Raw genomic sequence first — 12,823 nt, forward strand, 5'->3', positions numbered from 1 at the left:
TACTCTTAGAGTGCGACCGCCATCTTGACGCCCGTGGCCACGCCTCCCACTATTAGTTTTTTAAAAATCTTTTACCTGATGGACGGATCATTCATAGTCCCTGCTCACTCGAAACGCTCTTTTTTTACCTACAGTGGCTCTTAGAACCTGCAGTGACATTTCTCTGCCAGCCATTTTGGTTGTACTGGTGGACACGGAGTGGAGCAAGATAGTGCTCTAGCTTCTACTGACACAAGCATGCTGGGTGATAAAAGGTGCGCCGCTGGCACGTCAAAAGCACACCAAAGCAAAGCTTGTCTGCGTTTGTCTGTGCCTGGTTGGTGCCAGGGATGCTCCCTGTTTTAGATCAGAGACTAAGCCTCATTATTATTCTCACACCAAGCTTATTGAATGCCATCCCAAAGTAGGGAGGAGAGAATGTGGTATTTTCAACCCTGGAGCCATATTAACTGCTTACTGTTCGCGCTGTAGCTAGCAACTTATGGTGCTTGAAAATTGGAACTCCTTTTTTTTTTAAAGAATGGAAACTATACCACTCAGGGTTACTCCGGTTATGAGGTGATTTAATGTGCCCTGATTAATGCACAGTCTAAGATCAAGCACTGTACTGAAATCAATGAGCTATTCTCTCTCAGGGTTTAGACTGTTTGTTTATTGCTGGAACGTGGGCGAGAGAAGACTCTGAACCTGACTTAGTAGCAGATTTGCATCCTGAATATGCAATCGCTAGCCTAGCCGGACCCTTCCGAAGAGGGGGAGGACTGGTCCTGATTTTAAAAAACTTGCTTAACTGCTCGATCAAACCTTTATGCCCTGGACCAGCTGATGCTTACAAGATGGCCTATTCTAGAATTAAAGTTAATCATAACTCCACTTTTTCTGTGCTTTTGGTCTACCACCCTCTGGGTTCCCCGTCTAAGTTTATTGAGGACTGGAATGTTGCACTGGAACCTTATATTACTTGTCCCAGTTTCACTATCTTGGGGGAATTTATTCTTCATTTGGAGGATACAGGGCGTAGTGACTCCTCTAGGCTGCTCGAACTAATGAAAGACTTTGGTTTCACCCAAGTGGTGCACTTACCTACTCATGCGGTAGGTAACACGTTAGATGGTATCTTTGTTAATCATGGTGCTCTAGAGAGGGGAGATCTCCTTATATGTTGGACAGACCATTTTTTGGTATCTTTTAAAGTTACCTTACAGGTGGACAGTGGTCTGCGACACAGCAATACCTCTACCTTTAGGATATGGAATAAAACTATTCTGAAAAACTAGAGTGAATCTCTTGTAAGGACTAATAGCCCACTAGAACATACTATGGATGTCTTTGGTTTATGGATAGCTAATGCTATTGATCAGCTTTCCCCCTTACCTCTAAGACTAGAACCAGAACCAGAATATCTGCTCCTGGTTCTCAGAGGATTTGATAATTCTCAGGTGTCAGTGCAGAAGACAAGAGTGGAAAGGGAGGCTTATGCCCTCTACGGAAGAAAAGGTCAAGCATAAGGAACTGATGCACACGTATAAGTGTGCCACTGTGGCAGCTAAGTCTTATTTTTCAGTAAAAATTAGGTCGGTAATCAGCACTTCCAAGGAACTTTTTAGGGATCAGCAGTCTTTCCACCCCACCGGCACAGCATATATTAGAAAGTTCACAAGGTTTCTGCAATAGTGTGGCAGCTCACTTTAGGGAAAATCTTGAAAATTGTGTTGTGCTTTATTTCTAAGGAAGAAGGTTCCCCCTAAGACAGTAGTGAGGAGGCAATTAACCCTACCTCATCTGCCACTCTATCAGTCTTCCACCTATTTCTTTTTTAAATGTCCAGGTCTCTGGATGACCCATGCCCTCCCAGAATTCTTCAACTGGCTCCAGATCAGATTGCCTCCTTTCTTAAAAAAAGTTTTATCATCGATTTAGGTCCAGAGATAATTTCCAGAATAATGGAGTCCTATGCCTTCCCCAATGCTACGAAATGTATTAATGTCCGCTTTCGCCTTCACTTTTTGCTCTAGCGGTGGGTCCATTGACAATTACTTTCTGTCAAGCCGACAATATAGCGGGAATCCCCTTTGGGGGCCATACTCATGAGGACGCTTTGTTTGCTGATGACCTTCTGCTCATTCTTGCCCAACCTGCAACCTCCCTTCCAGCAGTAGTGCGCACGTTGCTCGCATCTGAAAAACCTCTGGCTTTAAGATTAGTATGACTAAGGCGGTCATTACAACATTGGCGGTAAAAGCCGCGTACCGCCGTGCAGAAGACCGCCAACACACCGCTGCGGCCGCGGAAATCCGCCACAGCTATTATGACCCACAACTCGGAATCCGCCAAAATTCAGACACCCACACAAGTCCGCCACAATGAAGGTCAGTGATAAACTGGCGAAAACAAAACCTCCACTGTCACACCAACAGAAATACGCCCACACTATCACGACCCACGAATCCACGCGGCGGTCTTTCAACCGCGGTATTCCATTGGAGGTACGCACCGCCGCGCTCAAAATACACACACATACAAAACACAACCACATTGGACAATTCCAAATACACACACCTGATACACATACACACACCACTCCCACACACCCAATGCAATATAAAACACACACCCACATCACCCACAAACCCTTACGACAACAAATCATGAACGAAGGCCAGAGAGAGACACCACCATCAACAACACTAGCATCCACAGGCACACAACACCATCACCCACATAACTTCCATGCACCGCACACTACACACCACTACATATCAGCACACTCATCACCCCACACACCACCCCACACATCACTTACACCACCCCATGGCACAGCAAAGACACCCCAGGTTCTCGGAGGAGGAGCTCAGGGTCATGGTGGAGGAAATCGTCCAGGTAGAGCCACAGCTATTCAGAGCACAGGTGCAGCACACCTCAATTGTAAGGAAGATGGAGCTATGGTGAAGAATAGTGGACAGGGTTAACGCAGTAGGACAGCACCCAAGAAATCGGGAGGACATCAGGAAGAGGTGGAACGACCTACGGGGGAAGGTGCGTTCCGTGGTCCAAGACACCACCTGGCGGTTCAGCAGACTGGCGGCGGACTCCTACCTGCTCCCCCACAACTAACAACATGGGAGGAACAGGTCTTGGCGATTCTGCATCCTGAGGGCCTCGCGGGAGTAGGTGGAGGAATGGACTCTGGTAAGTCAAATCTTAACTATTACATCCCCCACCCTACTTGCATGCTATCACATACCCCCAACCTCACCCCATCACTCCAATTCTCACAAATGTCCCAACATCACAAACCACACATCCGAACACCAAGGCCTGAATGCAACAACAAAGCATGGACACCCATCACCAAAGCATGCCCACTGCACATACCCATACACCCCCCTAAACCATTATCACACAAGGTCCCACACAGGAATGCAAGCACTGGGGTACACGGTCACCCACCCATTGCACACCATGACACACACATATGTAATAACCATCCTTTTATACCCCTGCAGGACCCCTACCCAACGTCACCGGACAGGAGGCTCCACACATGTCCACAGCACCAACAGAAGAGGCCCACAGTGATGACAGCACCTCTGTCCAACTGGATCTAGATGACCAGCCCGGCCCATCGGGGACCTCGGGACAGTCGGTTCCCCACACCCAGTCACAGGCCACCACAGAGCTTTCCCCCTCTGGAAACACCAGCACAGCACCCACCCAGCGGGCCCATACCTCCGTCCCCAGGACACGTCAATCAGCTGTGTGTCCACCACTACAGGGAACCCAGGCTAACCCACCACCCCAACAACAACAGAGACCTGGGGACAGTGGTAATGGGCACACGGTCCAGTGGACGGAGGCCCAGGAACACAGGGGAACTGGGAGGGCTGCTGTGCGACAAGAGGTGGACAGGCCCAGGGAACCCACTCTCCACGAGGCCCTCTCCTCCATCATGGGAGCATACCACCACTCCCAGGAGACGATGGCAACGGTACTGGCCAAGTTTCAGGAGACCCATCGCATGCAGGAGGAACAGTATATGGGCTTCAGGGAGGAACTCAGAACCATCAATTCCACCCTGGGCACCTTCGTAGGGGTGCTGAAGGAAGTACTCAACACCAGGAGGGACACTGTGGCACTACAAGGGGCCCCTGACACTAGCCTGGACGATGAACTGCCCACCACCCCCGCCGGTGCTAGTGGACAGGAGGCACCATCACAGGACCACCACACCAGCACCCCACCGCCTGCAGAGGGAGAACCACCTCGTAAACGGTCGCTGAGATCAAGGACAAAGACAGAGAACAATGCCAAGACCCCCACCAAGAAATGAGACCACCCTGAATGTCATCCTACTGTCCCACTTTGTCACCCTGTCCATCCTTAAACTGCCCCAGCTCCACTTCCTATGCCCATATGGGCAATGCACCTGTGAGACTAATAGACTGGACTCTGCCATGGACATTCCTCCGCCATCACCCCTCACCATTTTACAACCCCCTCCAATATTGAGCACTTAAATAAACACCCTTAAAGCACAAAACAATCTGGAGTCTGTCTGTGATTTCGGAATACTGTATTAGCAATAGCTGTGGCAAAAATCTTTTTCATTGGTAATGTCAACATACCTATGTCACAAAGCTCTACTCCATGAGGAATCAAAGCAGATGTCACACAGTGGGACCCACATCTGTGAAATCATAAGGGAAAGTGACAACTCAGTGACCATACACTGGGTGAAAACGACAGACAGTAGAGAGGCAGTAGTGTTTAAGTACATGTAGTAGGCAGGTCTGTATTCTTACCTGTGTGTCACTGGAAATATTGCTGGATCACTGAGGGGGTCATTTCAACCCTGGCGGTACAGGACCGCCAGGGCTGAAATGACGGAAGCACCTCCAACAACTGGCGGTGCTTCCAAGGTCATTACGACCGGGGCGGAAGCGCTGCGGTCGCACCGCCGGGGCCGGCGGTTTCCCGCCACAATGGCCCTGGCGATAGTAATCCACCAGGGCAGCGCTGCTAGCAGTGCTGCCCAGGGGATTACGAGTCCCCCTACCGTCAGCCTTTTCCTGGCGGTTTGAACCGCCAGGAAAAGGCTGGTGGTACGGGGAGTCACGGGGCCCCTGGGGGCCACTGCACTGCCCATACCACTGGCATGGGCAGTGCAGGGGCCCCTTAACAGGGCCCCATGCGGCTTTTCACTGTCTGCTCTGCAGACAGTGAAAAGCGCGATGGGTGCATCTGCACCCGTCGCACGGCCGCAACACCGCCGGCTCCATTTGGAGCCGGCTCCCATGTGGCGGCCCACATCCCTCCTGCGCCGGCATGCGGAAACTCTGTTTCCACCCGCCGGCCCAGCAGAGATGTCATAATGGGCACCGCAGGGGTGCGGCCGCATTGGCGGCCGCACGGCGGTTACAACTTGGCGGTGAGTCCCTGTTGTCCATGTTTTCTTCCTCTGCTTCCTCGTCTTCACTGTCCACAGGCTTCACAGCTGCCACAACACTGCCATCTGGACCATCCTCCTGCAGAAAAGGCACCTGTCGTTGCAAAGCCAAGTTGTGAAGCATATAGCAGGCCACGATGATCTGGCACACCTTCTTTGGTGAGTAGAATAGGGATCCACCTGTCATATGGAGGCACCTGAACCTGGCCTTCAGGAGGCCGAAGGTCCGCTCGATCACCCTCCTAGTTCGCCCATGGGCCTCATTGTAGCGTTCCTCTGCCCTTGTCCTGGGATTCCTCACTGGGGTCAGTAGCCAATGCAGGTTGGGGTCTGTTGGTATGCACCGCCGCGGACGTGACCGCCATTTTGTATCTGTTCAGTCACTCGATACCTGATCTTCGACAGGAGAGGACCCACACTGCAAGTGCTGCTGTGACCTCGGTCTGGAAGAGACAATGGCTTAAGTGTCTGGGGAAAGGGCCCCTGCCTTCATATCGGAGGAGTTGGAGAAACTCGTGGACGGGGTCCTCCCCAGTACGCGCTACTCTACAGTCCTCCAGTCAAACAGGTAAGTACACTGGGAGCATGCTGTATGGGCTATGCCTGTGTGGAGAGGGGTGGATGTAAGAAGGAAGGGGGGAGAGTGCGGCGTACATGAAACAACAGGGAGTGCATGTGCCACATGGCAAGGGTAGGGATGGGGGCCAATCACTTTGACGTGTAGTTGGTTATGACTTTCTGTCCCCCCTGTACAAAACATGTAGGTCAGCGCCCACCAGAAAAAACATATTTGGCGTGCCATCGCCAAGGACGTCCGGACCCTGGGGGTCTACCACAGACGGAGCACCACTGCCGGAAAAGATGGGAGGACATTCGCCGCTGGAGCAAGAAGACGGTGGAGGATCAGCAGGGGATGGCCTCCCAACGTGGGAGGGGTGCCCGTCGCACCATGACCCCCCTGATGTTCAGGGTCCTGGCGGTGGCGTACCCAGAGTTAGATGGGCGCTTGAGGGCATCACAGCAGCCACAAGGGGGTGAGTACACTCGCATTCTGCTGATTTTGCGCGCAGTGGAGGTGTCTGGGTGGGGGAGGTGGGCTGTGGGTTTCCGTAGGCAAGTTCCCTCCGTAAGGCAGGCCATGTGGCACCCCGTCGCACCTCTGTAGAGTGCCAAGTACACCTAGTCATGCCCCTGTGTCATCCATGTGTGTAGATGTTGTCCATAGCCTAGTAGGCCATTTCCCAGGAATTGAACAGTGGAGCCCAAGAGCGCGGTGTAGCGCAGGGGGCTTCTGTGTCTGTCGTGTCCGTCAACGGTAGCGGTAATGCATGCACTCAACATGTCTTTCTTCTGTCGTCCCCTCCCTTTTTGTGGTATGCCTGTTCTTGTGTGCATTAGCATCATCAGGCGGAGGAGCAGTGGCACCGGAGCACAAGGGGGCTGCATCCCACATGGCCATGGAGGGCCACACTACGGAATTGGACTTCACCAGTGGGACGGAGGGCAAGGGGAGCTCCACGGCGGGGACAGGAGCTGAGACCAGTGACGCGGACTAGTCCTCTGATGGGAGCTCCCTTGTGGTGGCGGCAACATCTGTGCCCCCCCCCATCTGCAGGTACAACTGCCACCCCCCCTTCCAGCACCGCCTCAGCCCTCGCCCCGTGCCCGCTCACCCGGGAGGGTGGGCATCACCTTCGCCCCAGGCACCTCAGGCCCTACCTCAGTCACCCTTGCTGTCCTCAGTGAGGAGGCCATTGACCTCCTCAGGTCCCTCACTGTTGGGCAGTCTACCATTTTGAATGCCATCCAGGGTGTAGAAAGGCAGTTGCAACAAACAAATGCATTCCTGGAGGGCATTCATTCTGGTCAAGCGGCCCTTCAGAGAGCTTTTCAGACTCTGGCCTCAGCACTGATGGCAGCCATTGGCCCTGTCTCTAGCCTCCCCCTCCAACTTCCTCCACCCAGACCCAATCCCCTGTACCTCAGCCTATCCCAAGCACACCTACAGACCAGCATGCACACACGTCAACACGCAAGGGAAGCTCAGGCAAACATAAGCACCACACATCCCACAGGCACTCACACAAGCATCATACACATGCAGACACACCAACATCCACTGCCTCCACTGTGTACCCCTCCTCCTCGTCTCCCTCCTCCCTCCCAGTCTCGTCTACACTCACACCTGCATGCACTACCTCTACAGCCACTACTACCATGACCAGCACACCCACCACCACACCACTCACGTGCAGTCACCACCCCCACTACCATTCACACATCCCCTGTGTCCTCTCCCAGTGTGTCTGTGAGGCCCCCTCCCAAGATACACAAACGCAGGCACACACCCACCCAACAGCCATCCACCTCACGACGCCCTCCAGGCATGCACCTTGACCCAAAGTCAGCAAACGAACAGCTCCTACAACCACAACCTCTTCCTCCACTCCCAAACCCCCTCCAGCTACCCGTCCCAGTGTGTCCCAAAAACATTTCCTGTCCAACCTTGACCTCTTTCCCACACCTCCCCCACCCCGTTCGTCTCGTAGGTCCCGAACTAGCACCTCAGCCACAACATCTCTGGGACCAGTGGTGCCTGTAGTCACCGGAATCTGGAGTGCACCAGCCACCAGGGCAGCCAGTGTGGCACCGAGCCACAGCACAGACAGTCCCCCACCTGTGAAGCATCAGAAGTTGGCCAGTGCCCGGCGGGAGCGGGGGAAGACTCCAGACACCAAAGCCGCTCCCAGGGGTCCCGGTGGGAGTGTGGAGTCAGATGCGACACCTTCCAAGGTGGGGAAGGGGCACAAGAAAGTCAGCAAGTCTGGGAAGAGCTGCATGACGGAGAAGACTGCCATCATCCCAGCTGCCCAGGAGGCCACCGCCAGCACCAGCCCAGCTGCCCAGGAGGCCACCGCCAGCACCAGCCCAGCTACCCAGGAGGCCACCGCCAGCACAAGCCCAGCTGCCCAGGAGGCCACCGCCAGCACCAACCCCACAGGGCCATGAAGGACCGTCAGCAAAAGCCCCGCTGGGCCATGAAGGACCGCCAGCAGCTGAGTGCAATGGAGACCGTCGCTCCAAGCACCGCTGAACATGGCACCGCCGTCTCAAGAACCGCTGAACAGGGCACCGCCGCCTCAAGAACCGGTGAACAGGGCACCGCCGCCTCAAGAACCGCTGAACAGGGCACCGCCGTCTCATGCACCGCTGAACAGGGCACCGCCACATCAAGAACTGCTGAACAGGCATCGCCGTCTCATGCACCGCTGAACAGGGCACTGCCGTCCCATGCACCGCTGAACATGGCACCGCCGCCTCAAGAACCGCTGAACAGGGCACCGCCGCCTCAAGCACCGCTGGCCCTTGAGCGTCAAGGGCACTGACGCCACTGAGTCCGTCACAGGCAGGATCAAGCACTCTGGGCACCATGCCCCCTCCAGAACCAGTGGAGAGATCCATCCACTACCTCTGTCCTTAGCAGGATGAAGCACTCTGGGCACAATGCCCCCTCCAGAACCAGTGGAGAGATCCAGCCACTACCTCTGTCCTTAGCTGGATGAAGCACTCTGGGCACAATGCCCCCTCCAGAACCAGTGGAGAGATCCATCCACTACCTCTGTCCTTAGCAGGATGAAGCACTCTGGGCACCATGCCCCCTCCACAGCCAGTGGAGGGATCCATCCACTACCTCTGTCCTTAGCAGGATGAAGCACTCTGGGCACCATGCCCCCTCCAGAACCAGTGGAGAGATCCATCCACTACCTCTGTCCTTAGCAGGATGAAGCACTCTGGGCACAATGCCCCCTTCAGAACCAGTGGAGAGATCCATCCACTACCTCTGTCCTTAGCAGGATGAAGCACTCTGGGCACCATGCCCCCTCCAGAACCAGTGGAGAGATCCATCCACTACCTCTGTCCTTAGCAGGATGAAGCACTCTGGGCACAATGCCCCCTCCAGAACCAGTGGAGACTGTTATCCACTTGAGAGACTGTGGCTTTGCACTCCCCGGGATAGAACAGTGGGCAACCCACCCACTGTAGAGACTTGAGAGACTGTGGCTTTGCACTCCCCAGGGTGGAACAGTGGGCAACCCACCCACTGTAGAGACTTGAGAGACTGTGGCTTTGCACTCCCCAGGATTGAACAGTAGGCAACCCACCCACTGTAGCGACTTGAGAGACTGTGGCTTTGCACTCCCCAGGATGGAACAGTGGGGGCAACCCACCCACTTTATAGACTTGAGAGACTGTGGCTTTGCACTCGCCAGGATGGAACAGTGTGCAGCCCACCCACTGTATAGACTTGAGAGACTGTTGCTTTGCACTCCCCAGGATTGAACAGAGTGCAACCCACCCACTGTATAGACTTGAGAGACTGTGGCTTTGAACTCCCCAGGATGGAATAGTGGGGGCAACCCACCCACTTTATAGACTTGAGAGACTGTTGCTTTGCACTCCCCAGGATTGAACAGTGTGCAACCCACCCACTGTATAGACTTGAGAGACTGTGGCTTTGCACTCCCCAGGATTGAACAGTGGGCCTGTGGCCCCCTCGTGGATTTGGCGTCTTGCACTTAGCCGACTGAGGTGTCCCCCCTTTCCCACACCCTGAGGTGCCTGTTTTGTTGCTCTCTGATGGCCCTGCAGTGTTCTCTCAATCATGGTCGGGGATCTTGTGTGGGCCTCGCCCATACCGTGTGGGCCCAGTGTTCCACGGACTTAATTGGAGCACTACCTGGACTACTATGCTTGGTATATATTTTGTACATGGTGTATATATATATTTTTGCCTACTTGATTTTAATATATTACAATGGTTACACTCATTTTCTATTGTCTTTGCATTCTTCCGGTGGGATTGGGGGGTGTAACTGTGATGTATCAATATGCATTACTGTGTGTGTTGTAGTGGGTGAGGGTGGGGGTGGGGGTGTTGCGTGTGTGTGTCCCTGTTTTTTCCCTCCCCTGTGTCGTAGGTGCAGTACTCACCGTGGTCTTTGACACCGGCGTTCGTGCTCCTGGTAGAGGAGCAGGAAGACTATCGCAGGGAGAATTTGGAGTTCCGGGTCCATGGTGTCCTCGTTCCTCGTGGGGTGTGTAGAGGTGAGCGTTTTCCCTTCGGAATCCTGTTTCCGCCGTGTTTTTATCCGCGGTGAATCCGCCCCAGAAAAGGTGGCGGATTGGTGGATTGTAATAGTGTGGGCGGTACATTGTCTCCCGTCTGTCTGTTGGCGGTGACCGCCGTGCTGTTTGTTTGTACCGCCGTGGCGGTCGGAGTGTTATAGTGGCTGTCTTTATTGGCGGTTTCCGCCACGGTCGTAATTGCAAAATATTTACCGCCGGCCTATTGGAGGTCTTACCGCCGCTTTAACACCATCCGCCAGGGTTGTAATGACCACCTAAATCTCAAGCATTAAACCTTATGATACCTAAATCAGAACTGCCCGCTTTGCAATCCCTCACTCCCTTTCAATAGGCCCAGCGATCTATTAAATACTTGGGTCTGAATCTAACTCTGTCTAGCATCCTGGATATCGGCCAATTGGCCGGAATATCATAGGTCTCTCCTGGATGAGCTTTGCCCCTGGAAACCCTTGCAGATATCCTGGCTAGGCCATTTGAATACCATTAAAATATCGACCTTGCCTAAAATTCTCTAATTTTCTCAAGCTTTACCTACCCCAATCCCACACAATGATGTACTGTGCCTTCAACAAGACATAACCTCCTTTATCTGGAGTGGAAAGGGTCTCTGCTTCTCTAACACTGTGTTGAAACCTTCCAGAGACAGGGGATGGCTCTTTTGTCCTATCCTCTTTGAATACTATTGGCCAGACCATCTATGCTATATTTCAGAATGGTCATTCAGAAAAACGGAAAACACTGGTTTCACCGGAGGCCTGTCAACCACCTTAGGATTTGACATGGCTTCCCAAACATGCAAGACCGCAGTGTGCATTTATTGCTGTTCCAACATAAAACTGTCCTGGAGTTCTGGGACAAAGGTCCATATTTAAAGGAAAATTACTGAGTGCGACGCTGTGCCAAAACTGGCAGCACCGCGCTCCATCATTTTCACAATGCAGGGATGCGCTGTATTTAATTGAATACGACGCACCCCTGTGTTGTCCCCTGTGCTGGTGCTAAATTTAGCTGCCAGCACCAACACAGACATCCTTGCACTATGGTGCAAGGATGTCTGTGTTGAGGGTTTTGATTGTTTATGTGTGAGAATGTGTTCCTTCATGCACATAAACAATCCATAATGGTGATTTGGCACTTCTGTGTGTGCTGTAGAATGCAGCACACACAGAAGTGCAAAAGCATCATTTTAAAATGATTGTTTATGTGCAGCACACAGAAGTGTGAAAATGTAATTTTGAAATGTTTGTTGACACCTTCCCACACATAAACAGTCATGTCTTGCATTTTGTTCTTTCTATGCATACTGCAGAATGCAGCAAACACAGAAAAAGCAAAAAACGAGGAGGAAAAAGAGTATTCCTCTTTTTTATGCCTTGCTAACGCCATGGTGTTACATTTTGGCACTGCGTCAGATAAAAAAAACTCGTAATCTGAGGCAGCATCAAAATGCAATGAGTGTTGCTGTGACACACCAACAGCAACACTCATTGCACGCCCCTTCCACGCAAAGGGCTGCGTGTGAAGGGGTGGACCATATTTACAAGCTGGCGTTAAGCCACTTTTTGTGGCTTAATGCCTCCTTGTAAATACGGCGCAGGGCATAGCACCACCGGAGCGTCACGAAAAGTGATGCTCCGGTGGCGCTAGGGGCTCATAAATATGCCCCAAAGTGTCTATGAAGCAAGGTCTTACCACTTTGCCCACACATAATACTGCCTTTGCACACAACCTGATTTTATACCAGCTTTACAATCACACTCTTTTTGCCATTAGTGAGGAGGGTAATTGTTATACCCTCAGATACCTTTTTGAGAAAGATTACATAAAAAAACCTTTGACTAATGTCAAAAGGACTTTCATCTTCCCGAGTCACATGTTGTGAATGAATTGTTTTGCGTTGGAAAAAAAACACTGCTCCACCAATTGCTCAATGGTTTACACACCTAAGACACATGTTGGCCATGGAACTCCTCTCACATAAGATTATGCACAAAAGGTAAATTTGCTCATAGTTGACGACCTCTGCTAAATGATTTTACAAAATTGGAGCACTCGTGTGTCACACTTCCTAGACTGAAAGCCCTCCAACTGTTTGAATGAAGTAACCTCACCCCTTACGGATCGCATGTACAAGAGAGGTCACGTAATATCCACACTATTCCACTCCCTTCCATACTGGCACCCAAGCTCTTCCACAATTCCTCCTGAACCCTTCTGTCCCCCCTCCCT

This window comes from Pleurodeles waltl, chromosome 6 (assembly GCF_031143425.1).
Source record: "Pleurodeles waltl isolate 20211129_DDA chromosome 6, aPleWal1.hap1.20221129, whole genome shotgun sequence".
Classification (NCBI taxonomy): domain Eukaryota; kingdom Metazoa; phylum Chordata; class Amphibia; order Caudata; family Salamandridae; genus Pleurodeles; species Pleurodeles waltl.